General features: G+C 42.0%; 6 non-coding genes, 2 pseudogenes and 2 gene segments (V, D, J or C); 2 read left to right on the top strand and 8 right to left on the bottom strand.

Annotated features, from left to right (window-relative positions):
* Positions 1-20,781, top strand: part of LOC121188595 — a 235,660-nt gene that overhangs the window by 168,981 nt on the left and 45,898 nt on the right.
* Positions 1-20,781, top strand: part of LOC121188598 — a 208,054-nt gene that overhangs the window by 156,943 nt on the left and 30,330 nt on the right.
* LOC121189103 lies at positions 12,367-12,530 on the bottom strand. The gene has a single exon (XR_005894814.1). It is a non-coding gene; the product is annotated as a U1 spliceosomal RNA (small nuclear RNA).
* LOC121189074 lies at positions 13,661-13,775 on the bottom strand. Its single transcript, XR_005894790.1, has one exon. It is a non-coding gene; the product is annotated as a U5 spliceosomal RNA (small nuclear RNA).
* Positions 14,156-14,346, bottom strand: LOC121189036. Its single transcript, XR_005894768.1, has one exon. It is a non-coding gene; the product is annotated as a U2 spliceosomal RNA (small nuclear RNA).
* On the bottom strand, positions 14,925-15,088 carry LOC121189094. Its single transcript, XR_005894805.1, has one exon. It is a non-coding gene; the product is annotated as a U1 spliceosomal RNA (small nuclear RNA).
* Positions 16,793-16,956, bottom strand: LOC121189109. The gene has a single exon (XR_005894819.1). It is a non-coding gene; the product is annotated as a U1 spliceosomal RNA (small nuclear RNA).
* Positions 18,119-18,233, bottom strand: LOC121189053. The gene has a single exon (XR_005894771.1). It is a non-coding gene; the product is annotated as a U5 spliceosomal RNA (small nuclear RNA).
* On the bottom strand, positions 18,612-18,763 carry LOC121189047 (annotated as a pseudogene).
* LOC121189092 lies at positions 18,826-18,944 on the bottom strand (annotated as a pseudogene).

Raw genomic sequence — 20,781 nt, 5'->3', positions numbered from 1 at the left:
TTTCTCTCTCTTTGACTGTGAAGCAGTGTGTGACTAGATTAGAGCCTTTGTGGAGGCAGAGTGATGAGTCTGTGCTTTAAATGAAAACTGGGATTGTGGCCAAAAACTTCTTAGCTAAAAATACAAAACGCTGCTTCATCATTGATCGACTTGATAATGAGCTCACGATGAAACTAATCTCACTTAAGGTCTCAATCATTGTTCTCCTTCAAATCTCATACCAACAGCCTGTATAAGAAACAGTTTTCTCCTGTTGGCTTTTTAATTAGGTATTGAATTTAATGTTTTATTAGTGATATGATTGTCAGTTGTTAATGTGAATCACAGTATGTTGCCTCTTAAATACAGTCACAGCAGTGTTTGTCCTTCAGAGCTGTGCAGAGGCTGAACTGGGCTGTGTCTCTTTTGTCAGAGTGAGTGTTTGTCTGCTGACTGCTGGTAGAAATGAGTGTAAAGTGTCTTTCTGTCTCCTGTCAGTCCATAATAAGTCCTCCTTCAAGGACTCAGGGACTGGTTTCAGAGGGTTCTTCATCTCTCTCTGCTCTCTGTGCTTTGCACCACCTACATTCCAACTTTGAAAAGAGTTTTTGTCCATCAGTTCTTTGTTTTTTCATCAATACAGTAATGTGATCTTTCCTCACACTCTGGTTTTCCTGTGACTTTGCAGTAGACATTATTTTCTGTCTTCACCTCTTTATTGAAAGTGAGGAGTGATATTCACTATCTCTCCATTGCCACAGACAGTTTTAGTTGTTGTTTCTGCAACAGATCAGCTGCTGCACAGAGAATCATTTTGACTCATGTTTCTTTTAGATCTCGTTCAACTTATCTTGTGCTGTTAGACCTTAAATCCACAGAGTCCTGCTGTATGTTGGTCTCTTCTCTGCATCACACTGAAATAACAGTTACACCTGTCACCTGAATCAAGTAGGAAGCTGATGGTGAAAGTTAAAGCTGACACTATATCATCATGTTCTGGGAGTAGAAGCTGTAAAATAACCAGGCTGGATGGAAGGAGGAAGCTTTTTTTTCCTCCAACATTATTTCATCATTATTTTCAGTTACTGGTATTTTCTCAGTCTGGGTCCAGAAACAAAACTTTCTTTGTTTACTACAATGACTTTAAGGTGATTCTTCATCTGTTTGTAAGTTTGTGTTTTAATTGTATTTCTTTTATTTCTCTCTCTTCTGTTGTGGGGCTCCTGTCTCCTGATCTCCTTCATCCTGGATCATCTTCTTCAGATCCTAAAACAATGACTTATTTTTATGCTGGTGTGAGAGTTTACATGCAAGTGTGTTTGTTAACTGTGAATCACATTGTGGTTAAGTTTGTGTTTGGGAGATTTCCTCCATGTGTTTATGGAAACAGATGAAGGTATCAGGTCATTCCATTATCTGATGATCTCTACCTGTTAAACCATCCAAAGCAGCTCTGCAGTGTTTCCATCTGTGTTCATGTTGCTGTTTGAGGGTTAAGACTTGGTTTCAGGGTTAGAATTGGGTTTTGGTTAGGGTTAGGGTAAGGGCTAGGGAATGCATTATGTCAGCAAGTGTCCTCACAAAGACATAAGTGTCAGTATGTGTGTGTGTGTGTGTGTGTGTGTGAGAGAGAGAGAGAGAGAGTTTGTCCTTTGATGCCTTTGATGTATCAACATTCTACAGTCTGATGTCACAGGCTGCAGTAAGTGGACATACAGCCAGAGACAAGTTCAGAAGTCAAACAGGAGCAGAAACAGTTGGACTGGACAGGACTTGCTCATGATTTAGGAAGAAAGAAGCACTCAGATATTTCTGCACAATTATTGACAAGGAAGGGAGGAGCTACTGCTGTTACAAGGACAAGAGGAAACCACAGGAAAGTCCAGATCACCTCCAAGGTTTTCAGTAAGTCAAAACCTTTTTTAGTTGATGTCAGTGTTTCAGTTCAGTGGGATGTGTTTGTTAAATTGTCATGATGTCTAATCACATAAGAACTTCAGCCCAAAGGTTTCAGTACATGTTCAGTTTATTTAAGCTTTGCTAACATGAGACTTCAGCAGAAACAGGCGCCCTCCAGGTTTTTTTTATCATTTACGTTGAAGATCAACCAGCAGTGCTTTGCATGTGTAACTGTGAGTTTCTGAAACACAACATCCAGAGACATTTAAAATTTAGGCAGCACTGAAAGACAATACAGTAAATTAGATGAAATCAGTCTCAGGTGTTAAGATGCTCTTCATCTTAAAGATGGACGTCTGTGCTCACTCATCTTTTATCTCTGCTCCTGCAGACGAGCCACAATAAAGCTGTCAGCTTCATAGCTGCTCCCTAATAGAGTGACTGAGGTTGGAGAGAGGCATTGTGGGACACAGAGGTCGTCCATATTAACTATAGAGGGAGGAGAAATGGGAGGATATGAAACAGCTCAAATACAAACAAACACTGACAGACAATGAAACACTATTGTTCATGATTCAGTTTCAGTTCCAGAGGCCTGAGGGCTTTAATATGTTACTGTTTCAGCAACAAGCAGTGAAGGATCAATGATTCTGATTTTCTATCAGTCACTTTACAGGAAACTGGGGATCCATAAACTTCAGTTCTTGAAGCTGTATTCACATTGTGTAGGGACCTGAGCTTTTATTGTTTGAAATGTCACATGTTCAAATCCTGTTGCTCCTTAAAGTGATACGTGTGTGTGTGTCCTCTTACTGACTGTCAGTGTCAGGAGAGGCTGCAGGACTGGATGTGACCCACAGAGAGAGACACAGCAGGAAGGAGGCCATGAGAGATCAACACAACCCACTGCCAAGGTTACACACCAGCACAGCTACACACTTACACAGGCAGAGACAGAGAGAGGGCCAAGGAGAAGCAGGGACAGATGTGCAGGTGATGTGTTTTCTTCAGCTCTTTGCAGTGATCTTACAGATAACCCTCCACTGTGCTGTGATCTCTGTCATCCATGTTGCTGTACTGGTCTGACTTCCTCACTCAGTTTGTGTAGTTGCCCCAGTGACCTGCTGTAACTCAGCCTCCTCTCTGACAGACACACAGTGACACACACTGAACATAAACCAGTTATCAAATAACCACAGTCCATTTGATTCTAATGTTCAGGTCTCATAACCCACAGCCTCTCTCTCTCTCTCTCAGGAACATCAATCAGAGATGTTTAAGATACAAATAGTGTGAATGTAGATGTGGTGATGTTGCTCAGTCTGTCTGTGCTGTGATCCAACACTTGGATGGATTTTACTGTCACTCCTTCCTGTGCAGGCTGCACAAACACAATAGTTCATCATGGAGAAAAGCTGTAGACGTGTGATGGTTTTAATATTGAAATATATTATGCCTTTAACTTTGTGACAGTGGGATTAGTCAGGATCAGGGTCTGTTCATGGTCCAAGAAGAAGAAATGCAGTCCTTTAGCTGTGATAATGTTTCCACACGTTCATGATTTGCTTGACTCTGTCATTTCTCTTCCTCCATTGTCTCTCATCCTAAAGGTGTAACTGTTTTTCTGGCCCAGCAGGAAGTCATTTTTAAGTAACCAGTACTAACCACTGACCCTCCTCCTCCACTGTTGATTGAATGAAACTCAGAGAGAGTGAGTGGTGTTGTACAGGAGTTTAACTCAGTGAACCATGAAGTGAGGAAATGGACAAAAACTTTAAATCCTGTTTATCTTTCTGCTTCATATCACTGGAGACCTTTTGGTTTGGACTGGTGTTATGGCTGAGGGGTTCTTGATGAGGGCAGTTGAACAGTTTTGCCACTGAGCCACTGTCAGGCTGTTTACTTAGAGATACAGTGAAATGTAATGTAATGTTAAAGGCATAGAGTGATGTAGAAAGTGTGCTTCAGCTTTTGTTATGTACAGACAGACTGCAGCACTCAGGCCACGTTAAAGACCTTGTTACCAAGGAGTCTTCTGCTTTAGTTTGATCCTCCACTGGGCTCTCACTTTGGAAAACTGCCAACTTTTCAGTGTGATGAGAAATTCTCTGAACATGTTCAGGAAACATGCTGCTTTTTCTCTGGATGCTTTTCTCTTATTTTATAGTCTAATATAATCTGCATCATATGAAACCTGCTGTAAAACAAAAGTCTGTGTGCTTTTCTCTTTTTCAGTACATTAGTTCCATAATTAACTTCAACATACACAGATCACATGAAATCATTTTCTCTGTGTCTGTGCATTGTACAGTGAACTTCTCCATCAGGACAAGCCAGGGACACATATGTCCACAGTTACCTCTCACCCATCAATAGATCATGCTAATGTTTGTGTAGCTTTTTTAGCTGGAGTGACAGAAGACACTGCTGTGGAGAAAGAGTTTGAAGAAAGTATTTGCTCAGGGTTTTGGTTTCATGGACACTGTGAATTTGAATTCATCTCTCAGTTTGGTGCTCATGCTGATTCCCTGAAGGTTTGGCTGCCATTTGTTCTGCAGGCCTGGTACAGTTTGTATTCATACATGTGCAATTTCTGTGCTATAGAAAACATTTTGAATTGTTGTCTTATTAAGGCAAAACAGAAGTTTCATTATTTTAATCAGATTTGTTGCCATATGTTATTGCTGTTGGTTTAAAGCTGCTGTATATTATATATTATTTTCTTGAAGTGTGTGTGAGGTGAAGCTGATTCATCCATGTTGAGTCTGTGGAAAAAAAAAACTGGAGCGGAAAGTTTACAGAGTCTGATGCAAATAACTTATTCAAATGTTTCAGTGCAGGAGATGAAGACGTCGTCTTGCTGTTAAAATAGTAAAAACAAAATAGTGATAAATTTCACAATGAACAAAGGTGAATTGTGTGAGAGCTGATAAGAAATGTTTTGATGATGCAGTAAATCACAAGTCAATGAAACATTTGATTTCTTTTCTGTTTTCTTTCAGGTACTGGATGCTCATATTTTACTGACAAACCTTCAGGCTAAAACACTGGAGCAGGTTTGACTTTGGAGAGAGATACATGTGTCAGAGCCAGAGGAAATGTTTCAAAGAGAGGAGCTGTTCTGTTAGAGAGAGAGAGAGAGAGAGAGAGAGAGAGAGTCTCTGTGTGTGTGTGTGTGTGTGTGTGCATGTGCATGGAGTTTAGGCAGAGTTTTTTATTTTTTCCTGTGCACATCCAGCACAGTTGTCTCTTCTTTGTGGAGCTGCTGGCGGTGGTGTCAGTGTCAGGGCCCACTGTGGGAGCAGCTGAAGAGGCCTGTGAATCCTGCACCACAGTAGCAGCAGGCAGTGTATGGGGGAGGCGACCTCTCCTCATCATTTCTGCAGACACCATGTTTTTCCGCAGCTCCTCCAAGAAAAGCCTCCTCCTGTGTGTCTTTGGATGGTTCCAGGTGGGATCCACAGCAGTAAAAAGCACGAAGGAATTGAAGACAGAGACATCGGTCATGTCAAAGAAAAGAACCTGTGGCCACCGACAGGTCTTTCTTCTGCAGCTGTAGGTGCAGATAACCTACAAAAGACCAAAATAAAAAATAAGCCTACTGAATACTAAAAATAAAAGTTAAATCACCAAATACAGTATATCTCAGACAAGCCCATTATTTTAGTAAGAATAAGTAGGCTAAGTTTGGAAGAGATGCATGCAGTAATAAATATGTAAAGGCTCATACCTTGTCCAAGTTGTCAACACCTCCCCTGCAGCGGTTATAATCTGTGATGATCGCAGGTTTCCTTTTCTGATCCTCAGTGACAGCTGCTTCTCGATGTTTGCTGCTGAGAAGGATCACATTTTTCCCCCGTCTGGGAATGTAGCTCACCACTGTGGTTGTCTTTGTGAAGGCAAAAACAGAGGACAGGATAGCTCTCCCTCTCAGCTGCAGGAGTTTGGGTGGAAGCTCATGCTTATTTTTTCTTATTCTCACAACCAAGGTCACTTTCTTCTTCAGAAGTTCCTGCACAAGTGAATATGTTGAAAAAAAAATGTGACAGTGACCCCTTGGAGCTCCTCTGTCATCTCCAGGACGACACATTTTCCCTGGCCGACCTCCACAGCACTGCCAGCAGCCTTTCCTGTGTAAAGCTGGCACTTCCAGGCATAGGAAGTGGCAACATCAGCAGTGACCCAGATTTTCAATCCATACTTTGCCGGCTTGCTTGACATATACTGGTGAAAGTTGCACCGGCCTTTGAAAGGGACACGCTGCTCATCAACGCACACACCTCTCCCAGGTGTGAAAAGCATGGAGAGACGATGTATCCACATTTCCCAGATTGAGCGGATGGGTGTAAGCTTGTCCTCTCTGAGACGGGAAGGCTTCAGCTTCAGCTTGTCATCAAATGGGAGGGTGGAGTTGATTACCCTGAATTTGGTGTGATTCATGGTGGCCCAGAAGATGGCACATCCACTGTGGTCATCCCAGAGACTGGAGGTGGATTCCCCCTTGGACCGGTACACTCCAGCCAAAATCAGTGTGATCAATATCACTCCAGTTTCACACTGTGCGTCCTCCATTCAGGTTTGTCATGTTAAATCAAATCAAAAGAGGATTCCACATCACAAGTCCTGGTGATGGTGTACCGTGTCAGCCCCGGAGTCACACCTGTGGCAACAGGAACATAGTGAGTAGTCTCTGCATTTGTTGGAAAACTGAACCATCCCTTAGTTATGCTGCTATAGGCCTAGGCTGCTGGGGGACTTCCCATGATCCTCTGCACACCTCTTCTCTTCTCTCTTTCTCTCCTCAGACCCACTCTCTCATGTATTAACCTTTATTACATGTCATTAACTCTGTGTCCTCTCTGTCCCGTAGTCCTGTGCTTCTTTCTCTCTGGTCTCTCTGTCTCTGTACCTTTCTGCAGGTATCTCTGGCTCCACCCACCTGCTGCTGTTTATTGTCTACAATGATCCATTTCTAACACGTTACTATGTTTAATGTTCTGTCCTGGCTAACAGATAGCTAACAAATAAATAAAAAGACCCAGTACACTTTCCTTATTGCTTTACTGACTCTTCTTATGTCTTTTGTAAAACTGAAACACAAATAGATACACATGTTACAAAATAATTATTATTACATACTACAGTTCACATCAGAACACACAATGAGGCTAAACAATAAAGTAAATTAGCCATAATGGCTTAACTAGCTTCTTGCTAGCGCTTAGCTGAGCGATTAGCATGTTTTCTTAATCTTAAAATAAACATCTTAAACACTACCTCAAATAAGACCTCAGTGCCACAAACAAACAAACGAAATGCATCCACTCTTACCGTCGGTTCCATTTCAAGGCTCGACAATCAACTTTGTGGTGGAGCACTCGAACATCGCTGCACACACCAGAGTCCGGCAGAAAAACTGCAGTACGCAGAAAACGCCACTAGGTGGAGCTCAGCCCCACACAACACAACACAACATAACTTTATTGAAACACTGACAAAGTCAGAACATTTAATGTTCCACTCTACTACAGATACATGTTGGATTAATATTCTATGCAGACTGTAATGTAAATAATTACCAGTCATGAAGCTTTTTGCTTCTGTGCTCTGTTTCCTATCATAACTGTAATCTGCTGAGCACACAGTATCCACTAACTGTTCTGTAATCTGAATGCTGGCCCTCTAACATTGTCCACTGCCAACCCTGTTTGTATCATGTTTCATATGCTGCATGTCCTTCTCCTCCTCTCCTCTATTCCTAGCTGTCCTATCTTCCTCCTTTTCCTCCTTTCAGCCCGGCCATCAGCAGGAGGGTCCCTCATATGAGCCACGTCTGGGTCTCTGTAAAGCTCTTTGAGACAATTTTGATTGTGGAAGGAGCTATATAAATAAAATTGAATTGAATTGAACTGAATTGATAAGATAAGATAAGATAAGAAAATCCTTTATTAGTCCCTCATTGGTGAAATTGCAGCAACAGCAGGGGTACAGTACAGTAAGTAAATATAAGTAAGAGGCCAATATGGCCAGAACAAGATTAAATAAACACTATTCCAATAGTAGAATAACTAAGAAACTAAATTAAGAAAGACAGCTGCTGTATACACATACATAAATATGAGATGGAAATTGCTGAGTAGTGTAACTATAGTACACAATAAATATAAATATTGCACATTGATATTGCACTAATAATTGAATTATTGCACATTGATCTTAAACTGATAGTTGCATGGAATTGTAATCAAGTTCGTGTGTCAACAATGCTCGTTATTGAACTCCATCAGTATAGAATCTCATTATTCAGTCGTGTAACAGGACTGATTCAGACACACTCAGCAGCAGAGGACAGTGGAATCATCTTCCCTGATCCATCCTGTCTGTCTCATCAACATCCTGTAAGACTTTCTGCTTGTCAATAATCCAACCATCATAAATGATTGTCCCTCAGTGCTTTCAGTGTAAAAACAGCCTGTGTGACACCATGAGCCTCAGTGAGATCTGGACATAATGTCAAGTTGTTGCTGTTTAATGTGATAACAAGTTGTTCTGATGGTGAAAGTGGATTAAATAATATAACAGCAATAAGAGACAGAGGACCACCTGACAGCATTAATGGACATGGACAGATATGTGCTCACACACTGCCGAGCTGCACACACTGTTAAACACTGTCACAGCTCATTAGCATCACGTTCTACCTGCAATTCAAGATCAACGAGTTGGTTCAGGATGGTGCAAAACACGAGACAACAAACAATCAGACACCAGACATGAACTGCATCATGTTAAAATCAGAGCAAAGCAGCAACATGTGAGAGCACGATTGAATGTGGAGGAAGAGACAGAGATGATGGTTTTACTTCAGTCCAGCTACTGAAAACTGTTTCCACTGCAGTTCTACTCCAAGGTGGAAAAATGCAGAATATTATCTGACACTTCTAACAGACAGGAGCTGAAAACTTCACACAGAAAATACAAGTGTCCCTGAATAACAAAGAGAGGAACGAGAGGAAGAGAAAGTGGGTGGACAAAGAGAAAAGAAGGAGCTGAGAGAGCTGAGAGAGCAATGGAGGACAGAAACTTTAAAGTCCAACAGTGATTCATCATAGTTTGTGAAAACTATCTGATACTTGTCCTGAGGGTTCAGTCAGTGAAAGAAACCATGAAAACAAAGCTGATTTTTCATTTTACATTTATCATGAATGACTAAGGGACTTTTTTTTGATCACTTGATTATTCATCTGAGAAAAGCAGTAAGTTCTTTGAGTTACTGAGTCACTGCAGTGTGTTCAAAACAACTATACTTATAGAAATGAAGGTACTGATCACACAGTCTAAAACATAAGCTTCAGAAAAAAATGAATACATTTCATATGCTGAAGGAAATGTTAGGTTTGTGTCATGTCCGACAGTCGACAATCAACCAAATACCCAACAAATCTAAGTCATTTAGCTTTGTAGCTCTGCACACATCCTTCTTCAAACACTGTGGTTTATGACACAGCCAGTTAAGTCTGGACTTCAAACCAGTTCAAACACAGTCATGCAGCATGTAGATGCAGAATGTAAATCATTTTCTCAAACATCTGCACCAGCACTGAGGAATAAACATCAATGATAATTCATCATGATTTATGCAAAAAAAGAGTTTAATGTTTCTGTTGTTTTACTGTTTGAAAGAGGAGAAACAATGTTTGTATATTTGAAGACTAAAATCAGCTGTGAAGAACGTTTTCCTTTGTTTTCTTCTTTTCAGAGGTTTTTGAAAAACAGATAAAATGAATCAGTGGATGTATCAGAATGTGGAGAGAATCTTCATCCACTACAAACTTGTGACTTTTGGAAATTTCCCAAAGCAAAACTCTGTTCATGTGAATCAAACCAGTAAATGTCTGGTTTCAGCTAATTTAACCTTTGGGCTGATGAATGAACGACTACCTGCTGCATAATCAGACTCATCACTACATTATTCACTGCACAAGCAGCTGCACACTGGTTCACACCTGAGAGAATAACGTCTGTCACTGTTCAGTTAGAAGAGCAAAGAAGAAGCAGGTGGTAGAAGAAAAACTGATGAGAGGAGGAAACGGAGGAGGGTGAGAAAAAGATGAATAATTACTGAACCTGCAACATCAACCGACGCCTGTCAGTGCCAAAGAAATGATTCTTATCAAGAGAGGCAGAGATTAAAGCAACTAGCCTCATCTTCATGTTCCAGATGCTCACACAGTTTTTGAAAAGTAAAGTAAACCAGATGAAAATAAATCATTCATGATTTGACTCAAGATGAAGAAAACATATCTCTTTACCTGGATGCATGAAATAAAAGTAATAAATCAGTGAAGGTTCAGAATGGTTTCAGTAAAATATCACAGATCTTATTTAAAGCTCTGTTTCTCTGTCACAGCAGACAGCAAGACAATGACAGTGAGACGACTAAAGGAGACATGGAGCTTTGTCCTGGTTTGAAGGACAGAAGACGGAGGACAGTCTGTGTGTGGCTGCTCTGTCTGGGGAGACTGGTGGAGAAGAGACTGAGGTCCAAACTCTGACAGGACACAAGAGAGCAGCTCCAGCCCTCTGACAGAAGACAGGCTGGGAGGGAGGACAGCTGTCCAGCTGTGGATCAGCTACTGGACACTGACGGGACACACACCATCGCTCTGGCTGTCCCATAGAACAAACCCTGACTTCATATCAGGTGAGGATGTGTCCTTCATTTAAACTGAGGACTACAGGAAAAGTATAAGCTTCATTTCTTCAGAAGCTGTTTCCAATTATTTACATTTTAAAATAAATAAAATCTCAGTTTGATCACAAACAAAACAGATTCTATAAATTCCCTTGACAGAAGTAAAAACCAATCTCATTTCTATTATCAGCTGATTAAATGTTCATTTTCTCCATCATGAAGGATCATCAGCTCACCATCTGCTGGGCTACAGAGCTGATCAGCTCAGCAGACGTGTTGTGATCTAATAGGATCAGACAGGTGGAGACATGAAGGATGAAAACAGCTCTGCTCCAATGAAGGAAGCAGAACTAGAAATAGACAGAGACACCTGCTGTTCTGATTTCATCAACACTAACAGAGAAACACAGAGATGGAGTGAAGTTTCATTCATGCATCTTAGTTTAATCTTTAATGTTTATTCTGGACCATGGAAAATAAAAGCCCCAGAAAAAGCTAGTACTCCTGACATCAGGAATGAATTTTAAAATGACTCATGAGCTGATTTAAAAATCTCAAATGTTTTGATGTGCATTTAAAAATATTAATTATGAGGGAAAGCTGTGTTTTTATTCAGTGTATTGAAAACTCACCACTTCAAGCTTCTCCTTCCTCCACCTGTTTCTCTCCCTCCTTTCATCTGTCTCTATGTAGACTCACTCCTTCCTGTACTGTCTCTCTGCATCTCCTTCATTTCACCTTCAGCTTTACTTTTCATGTCAGTATCATCAACATACAGAGACGATAGAAGCAAATGGGTCATTTAGCAAAGACGAACACATCAAAGATAAAACACAAACTTTCTACATGCTCCTAAAGTCAGAAACACACTCAAACAGCAAAATTCTCTTGTTGTTTCTCAGGCAAACACATGCACACCCTCCTACAGACTGTCCACACTGCTGCTCTCTGTGTCTGTGAGATCACTCGTCACCACTTTGTTCCTCCAAATATAACAGTGATAATATTTGTGTCTGTGAAAGGACACATATACACACACTGTTACACATCCTCCACCTGCTTTGTGGTTGTGTGAGGTGTGTGAAGTGTGGAGGTGAGCGTCACAATGACTGACTTCTCCTCTCTGCTTGGTTCCACTTAGCTGCCTGTCACTGACTCTTCAGAGCAAATTGTTGGAAGTTAAAAATCTATTTAACTTCTATTTAACTTTAAACAGGCCACATTCACATTCAAAGACGCCAGCATCCCCACCAAAGCCTAAAAATAAAGTATACCAGCGAAATGACAAAATCTAGCACGCATTTCTTCCGCAAAGAAAGAGCAAAGTCGGACAGGGGAGCTCACACTTGTGGTGCTCCATAGAGATGTTTGACTTTTCACCAACTCAAAAGGCTCAGCTATACGGCAAAGCCGGCCAAAAATAGCTTCAACTCATTGCTGTTCCACACCAAAGCCTAAAAATAAAGCATACTAGAACAACATCTAGCACACATTTCTTCCACAAACAAGCAGCAAAGTAGGACAGGAGAGCTCACACTTCATTTTGTCATGGAAAGGCCACGCCCACTTCCCCCGATTCCAATGGGAACACGGGGAATTGTCATGACTAAACACGCTACTCTGTAGCGTACGCCAGAGAGCTTCTGCAGAGCAACACTGCCGCTTTGTGGACAGACTGCAAAAGCTGACATGTAACTCCAAATCAACAAAGCCACTTCACAAAATGGAGAGGCTTCAACAGGTTAGCACATGGGCATTCCTGACACATTGTGTTTTCTTCTACACACACGCAACAGGGGAGAGCGCGAACGCAGTCCCCCACTACCAGAAATTATGCAGTCGAGATTCCCACATTTGGGGAATTCGCAGGGGTCAGCACAGCCGGAGTGCAATGGCTGAGCCTCACCTTGGGTGAACCACCTTGTTGATCATGGTATCTCCCCTGCCAGGTAAGTATGAGCTGCAGTTGGAAGAGAGCGGGTGGTGGTCACCAGGCACAGCACTCTGGCTGACGGTGCCCACAATGCATAATCCCACATTTCAGTGCCTTGAGCATCAGCTCCCCTTTGTCTGTTACGTTTATGGCTGAAAAGACACAAACACTGCTGCAAATAGGCTGCGGCGTGCGGCAAACGCGCTTTGTTGGATCTACCCATCATGCACTGCTCTGCCAAAAACAAAGGAACACTGTGTGAAATGCCACTAGTCAAGCTGTCTCTTGGGAAAGAAAGCAAAGGCCCACGTGGGACACTTTTCACTAAATGAACTAAACACTGACATGAACTACTAACATGTATGGACTTACTGAAAACCTTGGAGCTGATCTGCACTTTCCTGTGGTTTCCTCTTGTCCTTGTAACAGCAGTAGCTCCTCCCTTCCTTGTCAATAATTGTGCTTCTTTCTTCCTAAATCATGAGCAAGTCCTGTCCAGTCCAACTGTTTCTGCTCCTGTTTGACTTCTGAACTTGTCTCTGGCTGTGTGTCCACTTACTGCAGCCTCTGACATCAGACTGTAGAATGTTGATACATCAAAGGCATCAAAGGACAAACACACACACTCACACATACTGGTACTTATATCTTGGTGAGGACACTCTCTGGCATAATGCATTCCCTCGCCCTAACCTCTCTCTCTTTTAGCATCTCAGACCTATGTCAGTACCTGTGCCTCTGTCAAAGAATACAAAAAAAAAAAAAACACTAGACCTGTACACACATAAAGTCATGTATTCATCTGTGAATGTGTGTTTGATGAGTGCAAAGTGAAAATGCTGCATGAACCTTGTTTTTGTAAAAGCTTTTCTTGTTTCCTTTGCTTCTTACAACTGTATATTTTTCAAGCATCATCTGTCATATTGAAGAAATAAGTTCATTCAGTAGCGTTATTTCTTTTTTTATTGTCATCATGTACACTTTTCTTGTCTCAAAGACGCCAGCATCCCCACCAAATCCTAAAAATAAAGTATACCAACGAAATGACAACATCTAGCGCACATTTCTTCCGCAAAGGAAGAGCAAAGTCGGACAGGGGAGCTCACACTTGTGGCACTCTATAAAGATGTTTGACTTTTCACCAACTCAAAAGGCTCAGCCATAAGGCCAAGCCAGCCAAAAATAACTTCAACTCATTGGTGTTCCTCTCCACGGAAGTCTTTAGTAAAAGGCGAAAGACTTGTGCGTTATGAAGAGAAACAAGAGTCAGAACAGGTCTGTCTCAGAGAGCAGCTGAGGACCCTAGTCGTCCCGGCTACCACCGTCGCGGTGCGCCTCCCTTGGCTTGCCGCGTGCTAAATCCCAGCCTCCCCACCACCTCCAGCCTGAAAAATCCAGGCCTGGCTTTTACATGGAGACTACAAAGTCTGGGAAACCATCAGGCGTCTTCAGGGAGTCCGCGACCAATCATCGTAGCTGAGGTGCACTGTGTTGTTGAGCGGGGTTCCCTGGGTGATATCAGTAAATCTACTGACTGGTTGTGCACAATTCACTTGATAAAAACTTAGCCGCATGTTCCTTCAGCCACTGTAAAAGTTTGACTCCTAACTAAACATGTGTGTCAGAACTTGATTTTCTACAAAGCAAGAGAAAGGTGCACCGTTCCCGGCGGCACTGCAATGCCAGATCGATGCGTGGAGTGAGCGGAGCAAGCTCCCTTTTCAGCTCCCTCTCCTAAAAATGGGTTTAATACGTTATCCCCATATAGGGGACATGTCAGATATTAAACTGATAAGAACAGATACTACACTTGATCTTAGCCAAAAGGCCGAGAAGCGATGAGGCCCTAGCCTTTGACGTCCAAATCAAGCTCTTGGTACAACCGTCACAGTGTCGCGGTGTCCCGTTTGTAAGCCAGCTTATCAATTGCCGCCACTTAGCAACTCCGCCCATCTGTCTGCTGTGTACTTTTCCCTGCCGCTATACAAAGATGTTTGACTTTTCACCAACTCAAAAGGCTCAGCCATACGGCAAAGTCGGCCAAAAATAGCTTCAACTCATTGCTGTTCCACACCAAAGCCTAGAAATAAAACATACTAGAACAACATCTAGCACACATTTCTTCCACAAACAAGCAGCAAAGTGGGACAGGAGAGCTCACACTTCATTTTGTCATGGAAAGGCCACGCCCACTTCCCCAATTCCAATGGGAACACGGGGAATTGTCATGACTAAACACGCCACTCTGTAGCGTACGCCAGAGAGCTTCTGCAGAGCAACACTGCCGCTTTGTGGACAGACTGCAAAAGCTGACATGTAACTCCAAATCAACAAAGCCACTTCACAAAATGGAGAGCCTTCAACAGGTTAGCACATGGGAATTCTTGACACATTGTGTTTTCTTCTACACACACGCAACAGGGGAGAGCGCGAACGCAGTCCCCCACTACCAGAAATTATGCAGTCGAGATTCCCACATTTGGGGAATTCGCAGGGGTCAGCACAGCCGGAGTGCAATGGCTGAGCCTCACCCTGGGTGAACCACCTTGTTGATCATGGTATCTCCCCTGCCAGGTAAGTATGAGCTGCAGTTAGTGATGGTCCTCTGACACCCGAGGCTCCGACACATGCGCGGTAGCTCATGAAGCAATTGTATCGAACCACTGTGCCGAGGTGTGGTTTGATCACGTGAGTAGTGACGTTTGAAGCACTTGAGTGACGTTCGAAGCAGTTGAGTGCTTCGAATCGCCTGATTGGTTCGGTTTGTTATGTGAATCACGGCGGGATCGAGTGTGTTCAGGGATAGTATATCTATATAGTGGCGGTCATTTGAATTTTTCTTTGCAGAGTAGGTTGGTTTGTTGCGGTTCTTAGGTGTTAGTAGTAGCAGTGTTGATAACGTATTTTTGGAGAATCAGTGTAGATAGAGCAATAGATTTATAAAATGATTTATAAAATAATTATTAAATTATCAAATTAGATAGATAGATGGATATAGATAGAGAGTTATATAGATAGGTTTATAGATATATAGTCCTATGGGTTTTTTCCAAGGCTGGGGAAATAGTTTGTAAAAGAAGAAACCGTTTGAGCCCAAAAACTGTAGAAAAACTATTATTTCTTAATAAAAACTCATAAACAGTTACACAAGCACACCCACTGCCCTGTTCTTTGAGCAAACTGCCCTGTTTCAAGCACACCCTCTTTACCCACGTACACATAAACCTCTCTACCAACGATGCCCATAACATACCATGATATAATCTGTATTTGCACCAGTACCATGTGAAAATTACATTTTGTATTTGTTGAGCACATCTCATTTCAGTGTTTTACAACACAATACATAAATGAAGATTATGTGGGGTTACAATCAATCATGGTCTTCTATTATTATTATTATTATTATTATTATTATGAATAATCCAATTGAAACCACCTTATCATCTGGTGCAGTCAAACAGAAAAGTGCTATTTATCTAGCTCCATGACAGTCAGACACGGAGTCAGACGTGTGTGTTTTGGTTAGGAAAAATCACGTGATTTATGACGTATGAACCACTTCACTGCTTCATTCGGTATCGAAACCCTGTCATTGGTTTAGTTGTCTTGCAACAATGTAGCGTGGGTTCGATTCCCGTCAGAGCTGCGTGTTATTTAGCTCATGAATTAGACATTTGGAATGAGATCACATTTGCCATCTGGGGACTGAACATCCAGTATTCATCATCTTTTAAGCTATGGACTATTTAGACTTGTTTTAGGATAGCTTACGATTCATAACACAAAATATCAGGCCAAGTATATTGCTGTTTCCTACAACAATCAGACGTGTCAAATAATATAGCCTATGTATTTAATATATATATTTAATATTTGTATTTTATTGTGTCAGCTTGAAACCATACAAACATGTAGTGTAGTCGAACAAGAACGTGCATGGCGAATCAAATCCCACACAATCAATGAACCAATAAATGACACATCTTGATTGCACTTCATTTTATTGACCACTAGATGTCCTAGTCGAGTACTGTGTCATTGAAGCCTCGGGTAATGAACCATTTTTTTGAATCAGGTGTCGAAGCTTCAACAAAGCCTCGATCAGCCATCACTAAGCGTACGCCAGAGAGCTTCTGCAGAGCAACACCGCCGCTTTGTGGACAGACTGCAAAAGCTGACATGTAACTCCAAATCAACAAAGCCACTTCACAAAATGGAGAGCCTTCAACAAGTTAGCACATGGGAATTCCTAACACATTGTGTTTTCTTCTACACGCACGCAACAGAGGAGAGCGCGAACGCAGTCCCCCACTACTAGAAATTATGCAGTCGAGATTCCCACATTTGGGGAATTCGCAGTGGTCAGCACAGCCGGAGTGCAATGACTGAGCCTCACCCTGGGTGAACCACCTTGTTGATCATGGTATCTCCCCTGCCAGGTAAGTATGAGCTGCAGTTGGAAGAAAGCGGGTGGTGGTCACCAGGCACAGCACTCTGGCTGACGGTGCCCACAGTGCATAATCCCACATTTCAGTGCCTTGAGCATCAGCTCCCCTTTGTCTGTTACGTTTATGGCTGAAAAGACACAAACACTGCTGCAAATAGGCTGCGGCGTGCGGCAAACGTGCTTTGTTGGATCTACCCATCATGCACTGCTCTGCCAAAAACAAAGGAACACTGTGTGAAATGCCACTAGTCAAGCTGTCTCTTGGGAAAGAAAGCAAAGGCCCATGTGGGACACTTTTCAAAACATTTCACTAAATGAACTAAACACTGACATGAACTACTAACATGTATGGACTTACTGAAAACCTTGGAGCTGATCTGCACTTTCCTGTGGTTTCCTCTTGTCCTTGTAACAGCAGTAGCTCCTCCCTTCCTTGTCAATAATTGTGCAGAAACATCTGAGTGCTTCTTTCTTCCTAAATCATGAGCAAGTCCTGTCCAGCCCAACTGTTTCTGCTCCTGTTTGACTTCTGAACTTGTCTCTGGCTGTGTGTCCACTTACTGCAGCCTCTGACACCAGACTGTAGAATGTTGATACATCAAAGGCATCAAAGGACAAACACACACACACTCACACATACTGGTACTTATATCTTTGTGAGGACACTCTCTGGCATAATGCATTCCCTCGCCCTAACCTCTCTCTCTTTTAGCATCTCAGACCTATGTCAGTACCTGTGCCTCTGTCAAAGAATTCAAAAAAAAAAAAAAAAAACACTAGACCTGTACACACATAAAGTCATGTATTCATCTGTGAAAGTGTGTTTGATGAGTGCAAAGTGAAAATGCTGCATGAACCTTGTTTTTGTAAAAGCTTTTCTTGTTTCCTTTGCTTCTTACAACTGTATATTTTTCAAGCATCATCTGTCATATTGAAGAAATAAGTTCATTCAGTAGCGTTATTTCTTTTTTTATTGTCATCATGTACACTTTTCTTGTCTCAAAGACGCCAGCATCCCCACCAAATCCTAAAAATAAAGTATACCAACGAAATAACAACATCTAGCGCGCATTTCTTCCGCAAAGGAAGAGCAAAGTCGGACAGGGGAGCTCACACTTGTGGCGCTCTATAAAGATGTTTGACTTTTCACCAACTCAAAAGGCTCAGCCATAAGGCCAAGCCAGCCAAAAATAACTTCAACTCATTGGTGTTCCTCTCCACGGAAGTCTTTAGTAAAAGGCGAAAGACTTGTGCGTTATGAAGAGAAACAAGAGTCAGAACAGGCCTGTCTCAGAGAGCAGCTGAGGACCCTAGTCGTCCCGGCTACCACCGTCGCGGTGCGCCTCCCTTGGCTTGCCGCGTGCTAAATCCCAGCCTCCCCACCACCTCCAGCCTGAAAAATCCAGGCCTGGCTTTTACATGGAGACTACAAAGTCTGGGAAACCATCAGGCGTCTTCAGGGAGTCCGCGACCAATCATCGTAGCTGAGGTGCACTGTGTTGTTGAGCTGGGTTCCCTGGGTGTTATCAGTAAATCAACTTACTGGTTGTGCACAATTCACTTGATAAAAACTTAGCCGCATGTTCCTTCAGCCACTGTAAAAGTTTGACTCATAACTAAACGTGTGTCAGAACTTGATTTTCTACAAAGCAAGAGAAAGGTGCACCGTTCCCGGCGGCACTGCAATGCCAGGTCGATGCGTGGAGTGAGCGGAGCAAGCTCCCTTTTCAGCTCCCTCTCCTAAAAATGGGTTTAATAAGCTGACATATAACTCTAAATCAACAAAGCCACGTCACAAGATGGAGATGAACCACACTAGTTTAGGGATGATATTTTTTTGTTTATTGTGAATCAAAACTGGAGATAAAAGGCTTATAGCACCTAGTATTCCCAGGTGGTGTCCCATCCAAGTTCTAACCAGGCCCTACTCTACTTATCTTTCGAGATCAGGCGAGATCGGGCGTGCCAAGGGTGGTATGGCCGTGAGCAACACCAACCCATATAAAAAGTCTCTTTATACATGCTAAAACGCCACTAACAAATCCAATGTTTAATAGAGACAATAATCATCTGGATTTCTCTACAAATCCAAGCACAAGAAGCAATCAAAAATCACCTTATCCACCTGACGAGAATTCTCTGACTATCCATCATCTGATAAAGGCTGTTACTGAGTCTGATCACTTATAGATCCATTCCTGTCCAACATTGAGTAAGATGTAAGATGTAAGATGGAAATATTTAAAACAGCTACGTTTTGTGTGTGTGCCCAAACACTTTTTGGCTGAACATCGTGTTCTTGTGTCCTTAAATATCACATCAGGTTAACAAACAAATCATCTGAACAAAACATTTCACTAAATGAACTAAACGCTAACATGAACTACTAACATGTACTGACTTACTGAAAACCTTGGAGCTGATCTGGACTTTCCTGTAGTTTCCTCTTGTCCTTGTAACAGCAGTAGTTCCTCCCTTCCTTGTCAATAATTGTGCAGAAATATCTGAGTGCTTCTTTCTTCCTAAATCATGAGCAAGTCCTGTCCAGTCCAACTGTTTCTGCTCCTGTTTGACTTCTGAACTTGTCTCTGGCTGTGTGTCCACTTACTGCAGCCTCTGACATCAGACTGTAGAATGTTGATATATCAAAGGCATCAAAGGACAAACACTCTCTCTCTCTCTCTCTCTCTCTCACACACACACACACACACACACACATTGTTGTCTTAATATAGTTATGAGGACACATCATAACTGAAAGCCTAACATTAACCAAAACATAACCCATACTAATGATATTGAACCTCCTCAAAAATACCAAATGAATTACAACAATAATCACTCAGGACCATTCAGCTGGGTTGGTGAATTCAGCACCAAGGACAGCAGCAGCTGAACTGTACACAACTACATGTACTAACACACAGCAAATTCACAAAGTACTCAAATCTGGAGTCAGGCAAAAAAGTGTGAATAAGTTACATTTCTGGAGTTTATTTTATAACTCTGACTACAGTTTGTGTTAAGGTGTACACCCAGGCCGAGTTGAATTTTGGACTTTATTCCCTGGTGTTCAGGATCTGGTTTTAACTCTGTCCCTGGAGTTCACGACGCATTTTATCGCGGCATGAGCAGCACAAGGAACGTCGTCGTCACAAGGCTGGTAAGAGCATGATTTTTACCAGAAAGTACTTTAAATGTGTGATATTTTGTCATTGTTCTCACTTTATCTACTGACATTTAAAAATTCATATTGTGCTGCACTTATATTTTGAGAGATTTGTATCTTGACACAGACAAAAATATGTGATTGTGAGAAGTGGATGATAAGAATTCCAAAGTACAGTATTTAATCAGTTCATATTAAGCTGTATGTGTTGTCTGCATTTCAGACCTCCCATCTACTGAAGCATCTATGAACCTGGCTGATCGTTCAGACCTGACAGAATATGTGACCCTCACTACTTGTGGTAAGCAGAGTTATAGGTAATGGTAATGTTTTGTCTTGAGACAGGTAATATCCAGCCAGGTATGTGATATAGTTTTAATGTGCTGGACTTTAGATTTCATTTGCCTTATACTTGTGTGTGTGTGATCTTCAGATTTAAGTGTCCTGCAGCAAGGGTGTGAAGTAGGGCTGGACGATTTTAGGAAAAGGTCTAATTGCGATTTGTCTGGCAGATATATCCACATTTTTCAGCTCTGTTAGCACGTTTTCTTTACACTCTGTGTACAGCTGTGGGATGGCAACCTGGCTGAAGTAGGTGCAGGAGGGAATCACATATCTTCTGTCCAGCGTGTGGAGGAGGTTTTTAAATCTTTGGT

This window comes from Toxotes jaculatrix, chromosome 10, assembly GCF_017976425.1.
Source record: "Toxotes jaculatrix isolate fToxJac2 chromosome 10, fToxJac2.pri, whole genome shotgun sequence".
NCBI lineage: Eukaryota > Metazoa > Chordata > Actinopteri > Toxotidae > Toxotes > Toxotes jaculatrix.
The sequence above is the reverse complement of the archived record's forward strand: the minus strand, read 5'-3'. Positions and strand labels throughout refer to the sequence as shown.